This window comes from Coturnix japonica, chromosome 1 (assembly GCF_054131305.1).
Source record: "Coturnix japonica strain WE chromosome 1, WE-NBRP24, whole genome shotgun sequence".
NCBI classification, from domain to species: Eukaryota; Metazoa; Chordata; class Aves; order Galliformes; family Phasianidae; genus Coturnix; species Coturnix japonica.
In genome coordinates this window covers 167,676,333-167,697,218 of record NC_140663.1, presented here as the reverse complement: position 1 = coordinate 167,697,218, position 20,886 = coordinate 167,676,333, and positions in this window count along the sequence as shown.

Genomic DNA, 20,886 nt, shown 5'->3' with positions numbered 1-20,886 from the left:
CGCCACAGGGGGGATTCGAACCCAGGGCCTCCGGTGTTTCAACGCGGCATTCCTACCACTTGCGCCACTGGGGCACACATCACTGGTTCATGCAACCATACTTTTGTAATGTAATTGCTCTGAAAATCAGTGAGATTTTTAAAATGAATGTAAGACAAAGAATGAAGGAAAATATTATGTATTTTCTTATTTAAATTTAATTATTGATTTTGCTCTGAAGTTCAGCTATTTGAATTTCAGTTTGTGAATATTTTATCTTTTTGAAAAAAACAGAGGGATATTTTTTGATTCACAAAATTTTCATTGAATAATTTTAGACATATCAAGTTTATTACACAAGATCACTTAACAGCTTTAAACCTGATATACACCTGATATAAACCTCATATACAATGACTTGCATATTAAAGAAGCTTATACATAAATAGAAGTTTTATTTTAAGATACATTGTCACAGTGGAAGAATAAACTTATGACAAAATAAATTCTTTCTGTTGCAGAATTTTCCGTGGAATATTTTGATAGTTAAAATGCAGTACACATATTGACATACACATATAAATGCATATAGATTTAAATTCTTAAATGTCTGGGATCTTGTCTAATGCACTTTAAAATCCATCCACAGGTGTTATTGATTTCAGTGATGACTACAAACAATAAGAGATCAAAGAAATCTTTGATCAAGTAATCTTAAGCCCTAAAGAATTTGGCCCAGTAAAATGCCAGACATTTTTGGAGATGTGAAGAGTCACTTCAGTTTCCTTGGAAATGGCAAGGTAGGTAGGCTTTAATGTGAACTTTCTGAAGTTAAGCAGTTTTCAAAACATCTGTTACAGAGTGCCATGTGGAAGTGAAAAGGTGACTTTCACAGAAGACACTGCTGTTTTAAGATTAGAAAAATTGTTAAGTTTTAATTGATTCAGTTTTAGTTTTAATGGATTTCACATCAAAATCATTTGTACCAAAGTTTTTATTTTTCATATATAAGCTAATTCATTCTTTTGTTGTTGTGCTGAAATGGGTAAGTGATAAAATAAGCTTAATTTTTGAATGGAAATATGAAGAACAAAACTGATCCACTCAAGACAAAATATAAATTTATGTCAGAAATAGTCTAATTGTTTGTAATTTCAGACTAGGCAGTTTCAGTGATGTTTTAGAGTCTTAAGACAGCTTATCTGCTCTTGAAATAACCAACTGGGCATACAGAAATTTTGAGCATCTGAATCTATGGTAGAAGAAGAAGAGCCATGTTTTCTATCAGTGTGTCCACTTCTAAAATTTTCCTGGTAATGACTGAAATCTTTGCCCTTTCCCAGGAAGCCTGAGTGACTCACTACGTCTCAAAAAACACATAATATTTCACAAGGTCAGATTCTTCAAATGTGCAGATTTACTATCGCAAACTGTCACTGATTGATTGTTGAATGAAAAATATTAAAAGTGCTGACTCTGTTAAATGAAAGAGTAATAAATGCATGTGATAGAATAACTGTAGAAGACGAAACTGCGAGGACTAGAGACAACAAATAAAGTGATAGTATTTTATAGAATCAGTGGGAAACTCTGGCTTTATAAAAATCAATTAGATTTTCTTCCTTTGACTTCAATTTCATATCAGGAAATTATATACAAAAACTTCTCTGAAAGGTTAATGGTTCCACAAAGAAGAAATGCAAACACAAATCTTAGATATTTTTCAAGTCTGAGGATTGTGCTTAAAAGCTATTTTACTACAGGTCAATTTCTTGCTGTAGATGGAGGAGGATGAGTTCCTCAGAACTCCAACTGCTTTTAAAGACTCAAAATTCAAGTTTTTCATTCCCTGAATTCAAGAGTTTGGGGTTATTCCTATTGAAAATATTCTTTCCTAAATATACAATACCTATGAAAGATTAGATCTTTGAAGATGTTACCACATTGTAATTCCATCATGATTGCTGAAATTGGTTATCATCTGCCTGTGGTGTCTTCTAGTAAGACCATGAATCTGTTCATGCAACTATGTATTATGGCTAGGAGCTCCAGTATTCCACATAAACTGCTAGTTTTATTCATGGAAATAGGTTTATTCTTATCTAAATTCTGATATACTTTGTGATGAGAATGAGGTTTTCTGCAACACAGCATGGAATATCTGGGTTCAAAAGATCATTTATTCTCTTGAGGCAAAATTCATAGCACGAATTAAGGTTCAGCATTGCAGTGCCTAAGTTTAAGACATTCTGTAGCTTAGAGGTTTTCTTAACAACAAGTATTAGAGCTAGATCTAATATGGAATGTTAGCATTTAAAACATACCTTCAGGCAAGCAGCCCTTGGGGTGTACTTCAAGCCCCTAAATTGGACATTTAAACTTTATTTTATTTTATTTATTTATTTATTTATTTTACTGTGTGTGTTCCAGAGATAGAATACAATGAATGGAATTTATTCAGTATGCTGATTACAGACTCTAAGCTGACACTTCAAAAAATGCTGAAGAGAAGTGCATCAAAGGAACAAGTGATAGAAGATGGATTTATATCTAAATATTCTATAGAACATGTTAAGAAAGGAAACTGAATTAAAAGTTCTGACTTTGTTAGTATGAAGTTGCAGGAAGCAGCAGTGTAGGTACAACTGAATCCCTAACAATTAATGAAGGATAGTGCATAATTTTAAGGCACCTTAATGTATATTATCAAAATTTGATAATAGTAATTACTAAAAAACCAAACAAATAAAGGTAACTATCTGGCTACACCAGATTGTTTAGCTACTGACATAGCTGAGCTGTAAAAACTAATCTTACAAAAACTTGTCATGTATGTATCAATGGACAGTCATGACTACAGTAGCTCTAAAGATCTGAAAACATGCTTTATAGTAAACACTGTAGTCAAGCTCTAGAATCTCTTATCATCATGGAGATCATGGAGGAGGCTCTGCTCTGAAGACCAGATATGGAGAAGGATTTAGATTCTGAAGCACAGCTTAGCAGCTTGACACAGCAGAATTTACTATTTTCTACCATAAATCTGCTTGCATTGGATCATCTTATTTCCTACTCAGAGAATTTAGCTGTTCTATGGTTCATTCATTAGAGAAAATGAAGCAGGAAAAAGAGATATCAAATTCTTGCTTTTACTTGTTTTTCTTGTCTCTGACCATGTGAAGGAAAATAAGAAAAGTTCCAGCCAGAGGAATGTGACTTTCTTATTTTTTCCTATAGGTTTCTAGAAGTATTAACAGATGTTATCAGGAAAAAAAAAAAAAAAAAAAAAAAGTGGTTTCTGAAGCTTCTACTGCTACTACTTCTGAGATTCATGCTGTCTCATTATGCAGCGACAAGATAAATCTTAAATGTGTTGAGCTCCCCTGGCAGACTCCTGCCTCTTCCCTTTATCTCTTGTGTATCTTTAATATCAGTAGCTCTCTGGTGAAGTTATCATTTCAAATTCATGTTAATAAAACATGCAGGAAACTATGGCTCTTCATTGTGATGCAAATAATTCATATAGAAACAATATGTAAATTTCCTTAGGTATCATTCTCAATCCAAGATGACTGCTCTATCTGCATCAGAAATTACTTTGGGAAACTGATGATTTTACTGAGATAGGAGCTGTCATCAAATGTATTAAAAACAACAGAAAATATTCATTTCTTTTATTGTAACTGAATATTTTGAATTTTTGTTTCTTTGTATCAAAATCATGTTTTTTTTTCTTCCTCACCTTAAATTAGGGAATCATAGTACTGCAGAATAACTCAGGTTGGAAGAGGTGTTTCTAGTGAAAGCTTTTATTCATTGCAGGGTCCCCAAGAAATCTGACAAGGTTGCTGAGGTCTTCATATAGCTGAGTCTTGAAAACATCCATAGATGGAGACTACAAAATCTGGGCAGCTTGTGACAGTGTTCAGTTTTCCTCATGGCAAAAAGATTCTCCAATCCAAACTTCTGTTTCTTCTGCACACTTTTGTCCTTTTGAACTGCACTGCATTGAAGAACTCAGTCTCAGTTCCAGCTCCTCATTGAATCATAGAACAGATTCGGTTGGAAGAAACCTTTATTACCATCCAGTCTCAACTTCTCCACTATAGTTAGGGACACCTCTGTCTAGACAAGCTTGTTCAAAGCTTCCAGAGACAGGGCATACACAACTTCTCTGGGCAACCTGTTCCAGTGTCTCACCACCCTCACATTAAAGAATTTCTTCCTGATACCTAGTCCAAATCTACCCTCTTCTATTCTAAAGCCATTTCCCCTCATCCTGTTGGGTGTTTGGAATTGAAGGATCAAACACCAGTGGGAGAAAAAACTATGAATGTCCTGCAAGGTTATACAGAACTGCAGGGCAACCCTGGCTTCTGACACTGGACAAAGAACATTTTCAGTGTCCATTTCCACTCAAACATGGCTTTTTTTTTTTTTTTTTCCCCTTTTTTTTCCTTTCTTTTTTTTTTTTTTTTTTTTTTTCCTCTCCAGTTAAGCAGCCACTAAATGTCTAAACAATCTTTGCGCGTGAGTACAGCAGGCAAGAGAGAATAGCTCAGAGAAAACTAGAAGCAGTAAAAGGACATCAGTGGAGCACTGATGTTGGAATATTTAGGGACATAACTGGGACAAGGCTCGTCACCCCCTGCCTGGACACTGGCTTGCCCTTCTGCCCTCCATATCTTGTGCTTTTGTGCAGGAACCTTCCATCTTCCTGTACCATAGAATCATAGAATCATTAAAGTTGGGATAAACCTCTAAGATAATCTATTCCAACTGTTCATCTACCAACAGCATTGTCCACTAAACTACTTCCATAAGAAGTACATTTACCCTTTCCTTAAGCACCTCCGGGGGTGGTGACTCCATCACTTCCCTGGGCAGCCTGTTCCTGCGCATTATCACTCCTTCTGAGAAGAAAATTTTCCTAATATCCAACCTCAGTCTCCTCTGGTGCAACCTGAGGTCACTCCCTTGTCCTACTGCTGTTACCTGGGAGAAGAGGCCAACTCTCATGTCACCACAACCTCCTTTCAGAAGAGTTGTAGAGAGTGATAAAGTCTCTTATACATGTTCAGGTAAATGAAGCAGTGTGCATGTATTAGACTGTGGGAGCTATTTATCACTGGCCACTGCTGGCCTCTTAGTCATTTAAGAGTGACTGGTATGACAGATGGGTGAACTCCTTTTTCTTGCTGAACCTGGTTCTACAAAGGTCAAGACACAATCCTTTTTCAAGCATATATCACTTTACATGCACTGTATATAAGGAGATGGTAGCGTGATTGAAATGCTGATTTACCATCAAACTTATCTTTGAAGATACTGTCTGGTTATTTAGTTCCTTCCTGTAAACATACAGGTTCTGTTAGGGAATATAAATATCATCATCCAGCAAGCATTCTTATTAGGGGAAAAAATAATAATTATTTTTTTTTTTCACTTATTACAATTCAAAATCTCTTATTAGCATGTTTAAAATAAAAAAAAAAGCAAAACACTTTAGTGCTGTCCAAATTGTATGTTAAGAAAATTTAGTCTCTCTATGCATTAAGGACAAATTGATGAAAGCTCTAGTGAGTTCTGTTGAGCAGCAGCCAGGGTCTGCACAGCTATTTTGCTCTTAGAAGTCAGGAAAGTAGCTTTGCATAGTAGTGATATGCTCTGCTGATTTCTTGTATCCCTCTGGTAATTTCGCTCCTAACAATGTTTACTTCCTTTTGAAGTTGAAGACTTAGGGGAGCATTCTGAGTCTGTCAAATCCCATTCCATTGTCAGTACCATCTCTTGCTACAACAGATGAACTTTGTGTATCCATTGCTCCTAAACATGTTTATTTCAGTTTTATCTTTTTCGGCTACATTTCCTGTATACTCGTCCAGATACTTAATTAATATAAATCCTTTCATGGTTTAATTAATTGTTAATATCTTATTCTCCTATCTCCGCCAAGTCAACAGTGTCTTGCTTTCATTTCCAAGCTACTTAAAAATATGTTGAGGGGCTGGGAATTCCACAGTTATCATAGAAGAACTGAGTGAAAAATAAACAAACAAACAAATAAATAACAGCATATTTTTAATGCAGGAATCCCAAGTTGGTAATATCTCCCTGGGAAATAATGCTTATCAAGGTTTTTGTTTTGTTGACCACCACTCTTTGGATATGATCTCATAACCAGTTCCTCATTCATAGAACAGTCCACTCATTGATACTTATCTTTCCAATTTGGAGTGAAGGATGTTGTTACTCACAATCTGAAAGGCCTTACTGAAGTCCAGAGAGATGTCATCAGTAGGTCTTTCCTCATCCACTGATGCAGTCACACCATCATAAAAAGGACAAGGCTGTTCAGGAAGGACCTGCCTTTGATGAAGCCTTGCTGGTTCTCTCACATCAACCATATCAACAGGCTCTGCTTAATCAAGCAGCCAGTAATAGACACCAACCACAAGGCTCCCCTTGTTGCCTTGATCTCTAACTCTCAGCTTCTGACCTACTTGTAGCCATTCATCAGGGTCAGCGCTTCACACTACTCCTTCTCAGATGAGGATGTAATTACTCCTCCCCTCCTTTGTTGCCTGTCACTTGTGAACAACCTGTAGCCATCAATAGCCACATTCCAGTAATGGGAATCATCCCATCAGGTTTATGTGACAGCAACTACACTGATGTTTTCAAGCATCACAGTGGCTTACAACTCCTTCTGTTTGTTTCCCAATCTACTTTTCAGCTAGGAAGCAGGTTTTGTCATCTTCTTGAAGAATTACTCTTTAATTCTTTTGAACTATTTACTTTTACAGTATTTACCCTTATTCTTTCTGTTGCCTTCAAATGGTCATTTGATCAGCAGTCTTTTGTTTTGATAGCAAAGGAACATCTTGACCTCTAGATTTCTTGAGATTAGGGTTCTAGTTACCTTGGAAACTGGGAGATGTGGATTTTGATTCATTTTAGCCTTGGAGGGGTTGAGGCTGGTTCTCCAAACTCCTGTAGAAGTAACATACGCAAATTACTCATTAATATTATGAGGGGCAGCTTTCTTTAAAAAGAAAATAGTGAGCTTTTTAGACAAGGAATGTAACTACTTGACCTATTTGGGGCATTTATTGTTCATACCACTATATGAGTGATAGGTAAGTAAAAAGACTGTGTACAACTAAGTGCAAAGAAGTTGAATTTCAGAGGCAACATTCTTTGTTGGAAATAAATAACTTTGTCTGTTCTTAGCTGTCTACCAATTCTTTTATAGCTTTTATATGATATTCTCAGCTGCTTTACACCACAGTGTGAGGTAAAAGCATCAGAGCTCAGGTCTATCCCCACAGTGACTATTTAACATTATGAAAGGTTCTACTCCTATGTCAAGGTGTTGTTGCTAAATATATTTACTGAAATAACTGGTGTTAATCCAGGTCTAAGTGAAATTTAAGTGCGAGAGCCGAAGTGGAAGTTATGATGCTAAGTTCTTTTTACAACTATTTTTTAAGATGTAGTCCTCACTAAGCAATTTAATAAATGCAATCAAATGTTTCTCTTTTGCAGGAGTTAATTACTGTGCTTGGGATTTCTCCTGTTGTGACCATTCATTCTAGCTGATTTTTACTTTCTAAATTCAGTGTCTGAACTAAAAGACTGTAACCACTAAATTCTCTATCTTTAATTAAAAAAAAAAAAAAAAAAAAAAAGTTGTCTCGTCCTGGATTAATTCCATACAACTGGGGCAGCTCAATTGCAGTGGACTCCTTATCTTTTCAGTGGAGAGAATGGAATTTGTGTATTTGGCAGCCTTTCTCTCCATGTGGAGGTCAGCAGACACACATGTCTGTTGACCACAAAAGAAGCCTAAGGGGAAAAGCTTCTGAAGACAGATACCTAATTTTGATCTTCCTTAAGAAACAACTGAAGCTGTTGATTGTGTGGGATTTTTTCTAATTATTAACTGTTATTTTTAGCATTCTCTGCTTTCCTAAAGTATGTTGATCAAGGACTCTACATGTTTACCTATGCTAGGTCCACACCTAGGGGTTCAAAAAGCAGGTCAGAGTGTCTCTAACAGAGAAGTCCTGGAAGCGACATCTGGAACATTAATCACAGTTGCTCTCAAGATAGCTTGTTAAAATTTAGCACAGAGTTCAGTAAGGAAGACTGTGCCTTCTCTGTCCCTGTTAGAAACTGCTGCTCTTCAGATAAATTGTCCTTGTCACAGAGTATTTCTGAAGTGCAGTTGGAATGCACTTACAATTGAATGCAATTACTTCAGAAGTCAAGTACTTAACCAATAAGTCCCTTGGGAAGATATTCCGAGACTTAATTATCTGTTTTCAGTGAGAAACTAGACCCTAATTATCTCCACACTTACACATACACCCATACACACCCATGTTAAAACTCCAGTCCTTTTCATATTTATTTACTTTAAATTTTAGCTGTTCAGGTTGTTGATACAGATTTCTTCATAGTCCCACTATAAACCTAAAACTTAAATCCTACCAGCCGTGGTAGACTGGAATTACTTAGCCGTCTGTTTTAGGGCAAAGCCATCATAAAATGTTTTGTGTTGGAAGAGACTGTTAAGATCATCTAGTTCCACCCCCCCTGTTATTGACAGGGACACCTCTCACTAGATGGGGTTGCTCAAAGCCTCATCCAGCCTGAGATGCCTTGCTACTTCCATTTGATGCAAGTCAGACACATTTTTCACTGTAATGACAACACACACAAATATACAAATGATAGATATGCAGAACCATGTGTCCATGTATTTCCCTTCCCAGCTTCCTAGTAATGATTCCCATACTAAGTAATTCTCATGGATACTCTCCATCCCTCATTCTGCTGCATTCACCCACTAAACTGCCTCATTTTCAGGAACAAACCATGGAATGAATCTTAAGTGGACTTTGCATGTGATGCCATCTTCTTCATAGTTGTCTGAGTTTAAATTTAGAAATGTCTACTCCAAGATCAGTAAATGCTCTTACCTTTGGGGCATAAAGGAGATCAGCATAGATTGTGCAGAAAGGGAGATGATTGTACCACATAAAAAAGTATCAGTATGTAGCATTTTTATTAACACTTTTATTTCAGTCTCTGCTTCTATTTCTATCCATCTTTGTCTAGTTAGAGCTCTCAGACAAAACACATGTATATTTGCCAGCTGATATTTAAAGAAGATTCTAGTTCAGGTATTTCAGTACAACATTTTTTATTAATTATTTTTAACTTATTTTCTATAAATTGTACAGAGATTCTTCTATGCATTATTGTGGTATTTTGTCATCAAGATTTTTTTATTTATAAAGCTGATTAAATGAGACACTGGAGCATAGTTTTGAGTTAAGGATATTATCAAGACCAAATATTTATCTCAAAAATTATTGCATTCATTTGACCAATTTTTTCAACCTGAAAAAATTTTCTTCAAAATACCACCAGTTCTTCCAGTTTGTTTATTTATTATTTGATTTAATTAATTAATTTATTTATTTTTAATTGGAAAAAAATCATAGAATCATAGAATTACCCAGGTTGGAAAAGACCTCGAAGATCAAGTCCAACCACAGCCAAACCACAGTACCCTAACTCTAACAACCCTCTTCTAAATCATACCTCTGAGCATGTAATTATAGGCACTGCTAAGATGATTACAGTGCATCATTTTAAGTCTTACAGAATTTCTGCATGACTGAAATGTGACAGGATTGCCAGTTCCCAACAAGGTGCTCCAAGAGAGGCTGCAAATGCCAACTACCTGCTGTCACTGAAATTCTACTTTTAGGTCTACCTGTCCTTCGTTGTATAAAGTATAACATGTATTTTTTATTTTTCTTGTTTACTGAGACAAGGCCTATTATATCAGCTTGCCTAAAAACAGAAGAAAGCTATTTCTTCACATGCATGCTGCAGCCATACTTTAAGTATTTTTTTGTATGTACAAAATTGTGTGCTAACATTTCCAGTGCTATAGCCACTGTGAAAACATTAAAATAAAGAATGATTTAAGATCAAACCAGGAAAATACAATTCTCTCTTGTACTTTCTGGAACAAATTGGAAACAAGAAAGAAAACCTCAATTTATCTGCCAACTGTGGTCATAACTGTAAGGGAACATGTCTGCTCTTTTAAGATTAAGGACTTTTCCCCAAGAGATAAAAAAAAAGAAAGGCAGTAATGGGAATCAAGACTGGTCAGACACACTCACTGAGGTGAGAGCATATAAGAATGTCAGAAAGTTTATCTTAGCAGAGTTATCTGATTGAGGACTTTTAATGTGGAAGACATTGACCAGAAAGCCTTCCACTCACATTAATGGTGGGTTAATGAGCTATAGGGCCACTTCCATGAAGGGTGAACCATGCAACTAATAAGACTGTGAACTAAGATGCCCTAGACTGGGAAGTGGCAGAAACTGAGGGTCTCTACAACCCACAGGGGGTGTGCAGAGAGCAGGAGGAACAAAGAGGAGATAGAGGAGATAGAAAATAGTAGTGTGGCTGGTCGGTATGGCTGAGCCCTGTGACTGATCACCACAGTTTGTCCCACCTTCATATTTTTTCTCGTGTTCTCTTTTCTTCAACTTTCTCTCTGAATATTCACTCTCTCTGTCCTGTAAGTGCACACAGTACATACTTTCCACAGCTGGTGGGATGTATGTGAGTATAACTGATGACTGATGCTAGATGCTGGAGTCAGGACAGGAGAGCAGGCACCTTTGACCAATGGTGCTCACTACTAGAGTAAGGAGTTTAGAGAAACTAGTATCAGTTCCTAATTTCTAATTTAAATATCTGTTCTTTGTTTAAAACCATTCCCCCTTGTAGAGTGTGAGTGTGAGACTGACTGTTGGTGTAACAAGATAAGAAACAAGGTACGAAAGATGCAGAGATTGCGCCCCCCAGACTATGGTGGACCCTCTCCCTTGCCATAGTCAAACTGAGAGAACCAACTTAAGAGGAAGAATGGCAGCAGGTTCCAGCTCAGTGATGAGGGCAACCCCCATCCCAACCTACCTTGGTTCCCCAGGTTCCTCTATGTAATAGGTCTGAAGCCTTGAAACTGGAGGGTGAGGTGGCTGAGGATGAGGTGGTAGGACTGCCTCCTCTAAGCTTTTCTAAGAAGAGGTGGTCAGCTCCACAATTTAAGGCTGCCTCCTTTAAGACTTCCTAGTCTGATCTGCCCTTATGATTATTATCCTCTTTTTATAGTTCAGGCTGGCAGTGGTGAAGTCGCCGAGAAAAGCCTGATGACTATCAAGAATGACTTCAGGGGACTGGGGCAAGTCGTTGATGGAACTGGTGTGCAAGTAGGTTTTTTTTTTTCTGTACCTTCAGTGACAGGGAAGGATACTGAGAGGATCCAAAAAACCCACTTCATAAATAAATACCTTAGAAGTTGGTGTAATTGCAGGATTTTTTTTTATTTTTATTTTTTTTTATTTTTTTCTTTTTTTATTTTTTTCTTTTTTTTTTTACCATGGGGCAGTTTACTCAGCACTTGGCATGATGGCTGCAGATGGAAGTAGCCTGTCTCCAAGGGATAAGAGCATCCTAGCTGAAGAACTGGTGGGATTTATTGAAAGGTTGTTAAACTAGGTATGAAGGGGGAAAGGGATGCTCAAAACAGAGTCTAGTGGTTGGTGGCCCTGCACATAGCAGGGCTGTTGAAACTCAATGATCATTGTGGTCCTTTTCAACCCAGATCATTCTATGATTCTATGACATGGTTTTCTTTAACTTTCTGATGAAGAGGAAAAAAAGCAAAATCAAATCTAGAACTTCTGGATAGAGCAGAAGACTGATCCTGGTGTGTTTACTTCACAAGGAAATATCTAAATGGACATTATAAGACAATTTGGAGTAACACTTAAGTCCTTTTTATTTATTCACTTGTTTAGATGAAAAGGAAAATCTATCAGTATTTCCCTAGGAACATACTGACAATCTTTTATTTATTTGTTTATGAGGAGTTGACTAACAATACTCCCTATGTTACAGGGAGCCCTTCCTTTTCGATGTTACTGTCAGCAAAGTTCTGCAATTGGCCTTTCCTCATAATAATGAAGGATAATGAGGTATTATTAGAAGAGTTTCTGTAGTCATAAAAAAAGAACAAACACAAAGACTGAAAAAGGGGCCACAAGCAATTGTAAGCAGCATGTCATATGCATAGACCCCAAAAGTCAGACTTTGCAACTTTAAGCTGTGCTGTTAAAAACAAAAACAAAACTCAAACCAGGAGAATGCATTCATTCTGCAGATACTACATTTGGAAACAACTTCAAGCATCAGAAAAGAAAAATTCCCACTGAAGTAAGAAAAACAAATGCTACTCTTGCCTGTGCTCTGCAAGCACATTCACTCGAATACATATATCGTATTGATGTGGTTGGCTGACTGCTGCCATAGACATTAAGTTATGGTGTTTGGGTGTATATTCAATAAAAAAAAGGATGGGGAGTTAGTTCCTTTCAAATTACCAGCACTGACATTCAGAAAACAGTAATCATTTGAGTTGGCACGGGGAACCCAAGGGCACAACTCAGCACAGCATAACTCTCAGTGTCACATTAAAAAAAAAAAAAAAAAAAAAAAAGTTGTATCTCATCATAGGTGTTTTTAACTCCCAGCCTGTCTGCTCGCCAGATAATGCTGAGACAGCAGTATGTGTATATTATATGCTACAAGACATGTGGAAACATTTTCCAATGAAATAGTGTTTCATTGGAAATTATGGAATGGTTGAGTCTGAAAATTTTTCACTGAAAATCTCCTGAGCTTTAAGTGAGCAAGCCTTCACCGAAGAACTATGAAGTTCCACATAACTCTGCACAGATTGCTGGCATATTATTCCTTGTTTAGCAGATTTGGGGCAGTTAATGCTGAACACCATGCCTGAGTTTTCAGCACTGCCGTCTCTATTTGTCACCGAGTCTGTTATATTTGGGAGAGCAGAACAGATTCTATCAAGAAACTGATTTTCTGCCACCGAGCTTGTAAATGTCTGATTCCCTACTTCTAGTCAGTCTGTTGCAGGCTTTCCCTCTCACTGTGGACCATGAGAGCATCTGTACCTGTGCAGTGCATGCTGGCAGTGAAGGCTCAGAGGAAGATTCAGGACAGGTATCCACCACAGAAGTCAGAGGTGGAAAAGCCCAAGACTTGCAGCTGTATCCAGATCTCAGCTCTCAGGGCAGGTGAAGCTCTAGAAAGAGCAACAGGACTACAGTAATTTCAGACAGATCCTAAGAATTCAGTACTTTGGACTTAGGCATGCATGTCTAATCCATGCCCCATAGGCCACATGTGGCCCGGCACAGTTCGTGATACAGCTTACCCCTGTCCTTTGCCGACATAACAGCTGCTATTCCTCACAGAGCAGCCTGCCTTAGTCCAGGGCATGCATAAACTGCTCTGCAACAAGCTAACAGTGATGTGTGATTGGTACTGTCTGGGCTGAAACCAGGACACTGGGAGAGCGCAGAGCAATGTTACTTAAAGTGATGGCAAATAATTGTATGCATTTTAAGGCACTGGCTTAGTATAGTCCTGTGGATAGCAAAAAATATATAGCCTTGCTTTCTCTTTTGATAAAAGAATCTGACAATAGACTTCAAGATGGGGGAAAAAAAACAAACAAAAAAACAACCCACATCAGTTTCTATTTCTGACTCCATTTTCAATTGACATAAGTACATTACCTGTACATATCCAAATCTTTACCTGATTTTTATTAGTCTACTCTCACCAGAGAAAATATCCCTCTTCACAATCAGATCTCACTCATGTCCTTTCTTTCTGTCAGTATGTACATTAGTGAACAAATAGGGTCAAGGAAAAAATACAAAATAAGTAAAATTTCATCAAAAATCTTTAACAAACAACTTGAGATCTCACAACCAGACACTGATGCATTATTTTAACAAAATCAAGGTCAAACATCCCACTACTTTTATTTTTCTGTTGCTCTCCGTATCTAAAATACTTTAATAAAAATATTTTAAAAAAATAAAATAAGTTTTGTTGCTCGTGTGCATTAACTGTACTATGTATTTTATTAGAGCTGCTCTGAAAGTAATGCTCTCTATTTTGTTATGCTGGTCCACAACACCTGAGGTGAATGTTGGTGGCATGACAGTAGAGTCTGAACCTGCCCATCAGTATTCCATTACGTTTAGTCGCTGTGTGACAGATAGCAGCAGAGGAGTAGTCTGACAAAATGGCATCTGACGTGGAAGTGCGTATGAAGCAAAGGTATGTCATTGAATTTTTCCATGTGGGAAAAAGTGGTAACCTTTGACATTCATTAAAGTTTGTTGGACATTTATGGAAAGAAAACAATGAATGTGAGTACAGTGGGGCAGTGGGTTGTGCATTTCTGCAGTGGTGACAGTGGGTCACCTCTGCAGATGCAGACTTTTATGAGTATGACATGCAGACTCTTGTTCTTTGCTAAAGAGAATGAATAGCTATTGGTGTGACTGTGTTGAAAAAATAGTATTTTGTAGCTGATGATTTGCTTTATTGTACAGCTACTGTGCTCATTTTATGTGTTGTAGGCCCATGGAAATAAATAGGAGGCATTACTTTTGGAGCAACCAACATGTATGCTGACCAGGACAGTTTGTCTTTAGTCATTGTGGTCCAGGCAAGCCAAAAGGTAAAGGTACCCATGTAATAGCCCTTTGAGACAGAGGACTGGCTTTTCTAGATAGTGATCCAGGCTTTCTGTTACACACTTCTTTAAAACCACATATATAGTTGCTCAGTATGTATTCTGCAGTAGAGTAAGCAAATGCCTGAATTCTCTAGAAAAGAAAAATGCAGGAAGCAGTTTTTCACTCAGCTGTACTAGTCATGAGTTTTCTGTAGGGTAATAAGTATTCTTACATTTCAGCATTGATCCAGCATTCCTAGAATTTACAGGCACAGCTCTGTCTTTTCTATGCAGAAATTTTTAGTGGGGCTGATTGGTTTAGAAAGAGATTTGTTTAAAATATTCAGTCTGATTATACTGATCCAAAAGAATTTTTATTCTCTGTTAACAATCTACTCCCTACAGCCTCCCTACATAAAAACTAATGTAGAATAGCACTGTGGTTTGTTGTTTCTTATTTTTGTGGTATGAATCTATATTCACAGCCTTCATTTCTGATGTTGCAGATAACTTTGTCTAGATTAAATAACTGGCTTGGTCTAGAAAATTGCTATTTTATACATTTTAGGACTATCCTGTAGTTTTGTTTTGCTTTAAAATTTAATGGAATATTCATGAGTCTATTGAACACTCAGGAAAAGAAGGATATGCAGTACTAGGCAAAAGTCCATGTTGAGGAACACGTTCCCACTTTTTCTAAGCCCTGTGGTGCAGACTGCTGGGGAGCTTGCACAGTGTGTTCTCATTGCATTATAGCTATGCCCAGGGTTGAGAACAATTCCTGGAGATTTTTTTTCTGCTGAACAAACATCCGGAATGAAAATGTTCATGCCATACAAGTTCATTTTTCCAAGATATTTCATTAATTTTTTGTTGTTTCATGCACTATCACCTCACTGCAGCTTTTCTCAATTATGGCACTTCACAATCAATACTCAGTGCCGTTCCAGGAAGTTTTTACAAGAGATTAAGAGAGGAGTTCCCAAATAGACTTCAATTCTCAGTTGATATCATGAAAATTTAAACTTACAGATTCAGTAAATTAATTAGGAAAATGAATACATTTGATCAACAGCTTCCCTTTGATGCAAGGTACTATGTCGTATTTTCTTTCTACTTGAAATTCTGTTGGAGTATAATCCTGTTGTTGAGGTGCATGAAGGACAAACAGGTGATACATGACAGCTACCACATCTTCACCAGAAAAGGTCACTCCTGATCAATTTGGTGGCATTCTATGATGGAATAACATCAGTGGACAAAGGGAAGGCAACTGTTGTCATCCACCTGGAATTCTGCAAGGCCTCTCACATGGTCCTCCACCGCATCCTTATCTCTAAATTGGTGACATACAGATTTTAAGATTGGACTATTAGATGGATAAGTAATAGGTTGGAAGGTTGCAAACAGAGGGTTGTGGTCAATGGCTCCATGTCCAGGTGGAGGCTAGTGATGAATGGTGTCTCACAGGGTCTCTCTTGGGTCTTGGTACTCTTCAAAAACTTTATCAGTGACATAAATGATGGAAACTAGTGCTTGTTCTAGCAGCTGGCATCTCTGCTTGTGACAGGGGGATTGGAACTTGATGATCCAATCCAAGCCATTCTATGATCCAATGATTCTATATTGCAAAGGAGAACTTTAGGTGATATAAGCGCCTCCTTAACATAATCAAAAGGGTATTTCCAATTGTTTGAAATGTTTCCAGAAACTTTTTTTTTTTCCTTTTTTTTTTTTTTTTTTTTTTTCCTGGGATCTGGAAAAGGATTGGGAAACATCTCAAACAATAATTCAATTTGCCATTTCTCTGAATTAATTTTTTTCATGTCTTTCCCCACCTTATCATAGAATCATAGAATCACAAGTTTGGAAAGGACCTGTAAGATCATCTAGTCCAACTGACCTCCCTTTACCATACCTACAGAAAACCCCTAAGCCATATCTCCTAGCTCCCTATCCATTATGCTCCAATGGATTTAGGATAGTGCTGCAAAACTGCAAAGAAATATATTGTTTCAATGTTCTAAATGATAACAATGTAAAATTCAAACTGAAGGCACAACCTTACATGCCATCTTGGGCAGTCTTTATCTACTGTAATTTTCCTCTTTAGAGTTAGTGGAGGAAAGTAGAGTATGCCCTCAGCTAAATCTCTGTAGAGTACAGTAGTTTAGCAAATTCCAGTGAAACACTGCCATTAGGTCAGCAGAAGTTAGCTGAATTGAAGTTGTTTTTGTCATGGTTTAATAATTTTGTAATTTTACTATCAGTATTCCACATCATAACACCATATAAAGCATGAATAATTTTACTGAATCTGCAACTTACAAAAGAAGACTACATCTCCCAGAGAACAACACGGTTAGAGATGGGTCACGGGACCTGGACACTAAATTATCTCTGTCGCGGGCTAGACTGACGTCTTTCGAGTTCTGGCGTTCAGGGGAGTGTGTGGGAGCCTTCACCATTTCACCTAGATTCACAGTAGGCCTGAATGTTCTTTGCATGCCACAGCATGGAGACACTCCAAAATGTAATTAAGCCTTGGTGGTACTTTTGTTAATTTTTTATTTTTATTATTTCCCATTTATGACAACATGGTTTTTGGATCTGATTTGAGATAAAATACGTGATCTCACTTTAATGGACTTGTAACCGTTTAAAACCCCAGTGCACTTCCCGCCACTGTGAATCAGTCCTGCCTGAGTAACATGACTAATACAGAAATACAAACATAAAACTGGATGTGAGCTAAAATTTCATCAGATGGTATGTTTAACATATATTAGTTATCTACCTCATAAATAAGTTCCTCAGTTAAGTGTAAAGAATTACACAAACTGAACTGTTAAATTTTTCAGTAGTTAATTTAATAGCCAGCTTTACTGCTGATACTTTCCCCTTTGTTTTGGTTCTTTCTCATCCCAGCCATCAAAGGAGACATTAAAAGGAAAATGCACCAGAGAAAGTAAAATTAAACCAAAGTAACCACATCTGCTAAATATGAGACCCCTGGGAATCTTGCAGTTAATGCAAGGCTGGGAGTTGAGATCTTGACTTAGTTTCTATTTGCACTTCAAACTCATACTCCTTAGTTTCTACTTGTACTACAGACTCATAATCTGTATTCTCTGGTTTTCCACTGTAACTCTATGAGCACATTTTGAGTACCAGAGGCAAGGGTGGGCAAGATGAAAATGATAACAGTAAACTATTTTTTAAGCCAGTGCAGCTCTGCAGATTATTTACAGCCTCTTTAGCTTGCAGAAACATCTTAAAACACATCTTCTATCTGTCTCCCATAAACGCTGCTTCTAGACCTCTGACTTCTTTCCCAGCCTTCACCTCTTGTGCTTCAGTTTTGGAAGCAAAAGGCAGTGGCTGTGTGAGGATTCTCCATGGGCACATTCAGAGTTACTTAATACACTTTGGTCTTACAGACCTTTAAATTCATTGTGAAGCAACTTCTTTTTGCATCTCATGTGTTACATCTCTCTCCTTGTAATTAAATATTTTTGGATGTATTTATCTGAAGCTTTTATATTTCTTTTCCCCTCCACCAGACTTCAACGGAATTATATTCCCTGTCTGGAAAACCTTTAATCCTGATTTTCAAGTGATGGAATGTTTGGATTTTCTCTTAGGCTTAAACATCAGTGGCGTACATTCTTGCTACCCATGCAGGTGTCCTGTTTTCCCAGTTCTACCCTGTTCATTTCAGTTGCCAGCAAAACAGTTCAATTTTGCACAAAGTTGTTGTTTATTTGCTTGTTCTTAATGAGGGAGAGAACAATAGTTTCAGCTTTTACATACCAGAAGGTGAGGATGAGAATCGATGATAAGCTGTGGCCACCCCTGTAGGGGGTCCGTTCCTCACTTTGCTTACTATTTCCGAACTGTACTATTGCAATTGATATTTCTCCTTGACTGCAGTGAATGTACAATCAGCTTAGAGCAAAAATAACTATCCTCAGCTCTGGGTATTTCACAAGACAGAAGCCAATCCTGATAAAGCTTCAGTCTTTTTACTTTGGCCTAAGGTTAAGGCATTTTGTTGTTTTTCTAGAAAAATCAATTGCTTTTGAAAAATGGTGGCTAATTCTTCCCCTGTCCTCCTTTTCAGGTAAATTTTGGTAGCTGTCTACAACATCCTGGATTTTGAAAACCTCAGAAAATGTAGGATGCTTTTTGCTGCTGAATGAGTTAGGATGTGTTTGTGTCCAGTAGTCAATCACCAGAGAGCTGCAAGAGATCTAAAAAAGTGATCTAAAAAGAGATCTAAAAAGGTGCAGGATGCAACACAGTTTTGGAATGACTGTAATAAGAGAATAAAGACTTAAAGTATGGGACTTGGAAATCACATTCTAAGACATTTGAGAGAGACATTTTAAAGAATTCCCTTTCCCATTATGCAAATAGAAACAGCTTTTGAGTGGAAATTTTGAAAATTTTGGACTACTAAAGTGACTTGCGGAATCAAACTCTATAATCCAGATTGGTTATAAAGCAGGTATGTTAATTCCAGCGTTGCGCAGCACCGGGTGCAAGGGGGACAGCTCCAACCAAACTTGCACACCAACTTGTAAAATCGTGACACAGATATAGGTACAACTAATACATAGTCAATGATTTCTCAGAATTCTGATACATATTCAATAGTTCTTTAGCATGCAGACCCCCTCTTGCTATCGCCCATTTTATCAGGGAGATGCAACTCCTCTTCTGGTATTTGCAACATCTAATCTTCTCCTCGCCTGATGTCTTCAGGGAGGTCTCACTCCTTATCTGCATCCTTCCTGCTCTCCCAGATCCATTGTTTCCATTACTTGTTATTCTAACTAACTAGATCATTCCTCTACAAACTACATTTAACTATCCGCCTTTAGCCCCCTTTGTTCTAAATTCCAGCAGAGCCTCTGCTTCTTGCTTCACTGTTCGAAAGAGGCACAGGTGAAGCTGAAGGAGACACAGCTGAGAGGAACTTCGTTATGAAGTCAGAAGATGAACTGAGTTATGTGAAAAGTGGAGAGTTCTGGTCTAATAGGCTTTTGAACAGTTTAAGGAATCTAGGGGAACAGGATGATAACAGAGCAACAAATCACATCTCTTTGGTTGAGCTCCTTACACTTTGCACAGCATTAATCTCAGGCCACAGCTCAAGTTAAGCTACATACCTACTTGAGAAAGACTGAGAACCTTCATGTTCTCCTCTTATCCCTTGTAAGTGGAAAAAAAAAAAAAAAAAAAAAAAAGATGCACCTTCAAAACTTTATTTCTCTGCGTATTTTGAGTTCTTTGTTTTTTTATTTTTATTTTTTTGTTTTGTTTTGTTTTGTTTTGTTTTATTTTGTTCTGTTAACATTTCAAGCCTTTTGGGTAGAGCATGAACAGTACAGTGAAATCTACAGAACTTAGTATAAAATTTTCAGATTAACTAAGTCTTCCACTGCTGCATCTCTTTTGTTGCCAAACCAATTTAATGTTATTATTTAGCTTGTGTGTACGCTATTTTATTCTACATCCTCCTCCTAAAACTCATCCTATTTTCAGACACTCTCTGATTGCAACCCTTACACTTTTTATTTGTTTTATTCTCACTTTTTTTTTCTGCCTCATGTGTTAAATATTTATGTCTCTGTATGATTCATAATTATCTATCACTATTTCTCTGCTTCCTGATTGTAAAATGAACTTGCAAACATATTACAGGACACTGGCAAAGTCTAAAGTTGTGACTTGACACCCAGTAGTCATCAGAAGTCATCCCTCGAAACATTAGTTTCAGTCAGTAAATCCCAGATGAACCAGATCAAAAGGTTTTCCACATACGAGGTTTTAGCAGCTGATGACTGGTAGAGAAGATGCCAGGAAAATAAATAAATAAATAAATAAAATTGTTTTCAGTAAAACATGATGGGTTTTATAATGTGTTTAGATTCATTTTCATTTTATTTATTTAATTGGAAATCATTCAGAGAATTCTACCCGCAGAATGGAAATGATTGGGATTCCTATGGACCTTGGACAGTTCATATTCAAGTTCTTGCTTGTCCCTAATCATAGAAACTGTCTGGGTGTGCTGAAATCGCAAAAAATGGCTTAAGATTTGTTTTGCTATGAAGAAACTGACTTTTCACACAGCAGGACGAAGTACCACATTGCATATTAAATCTCCATGTCCAAATCCCACTGCCAAGTCAGAAGAATGAGGATTTAAATCTCACCCTACTTCATGCTAAGAGAAATCC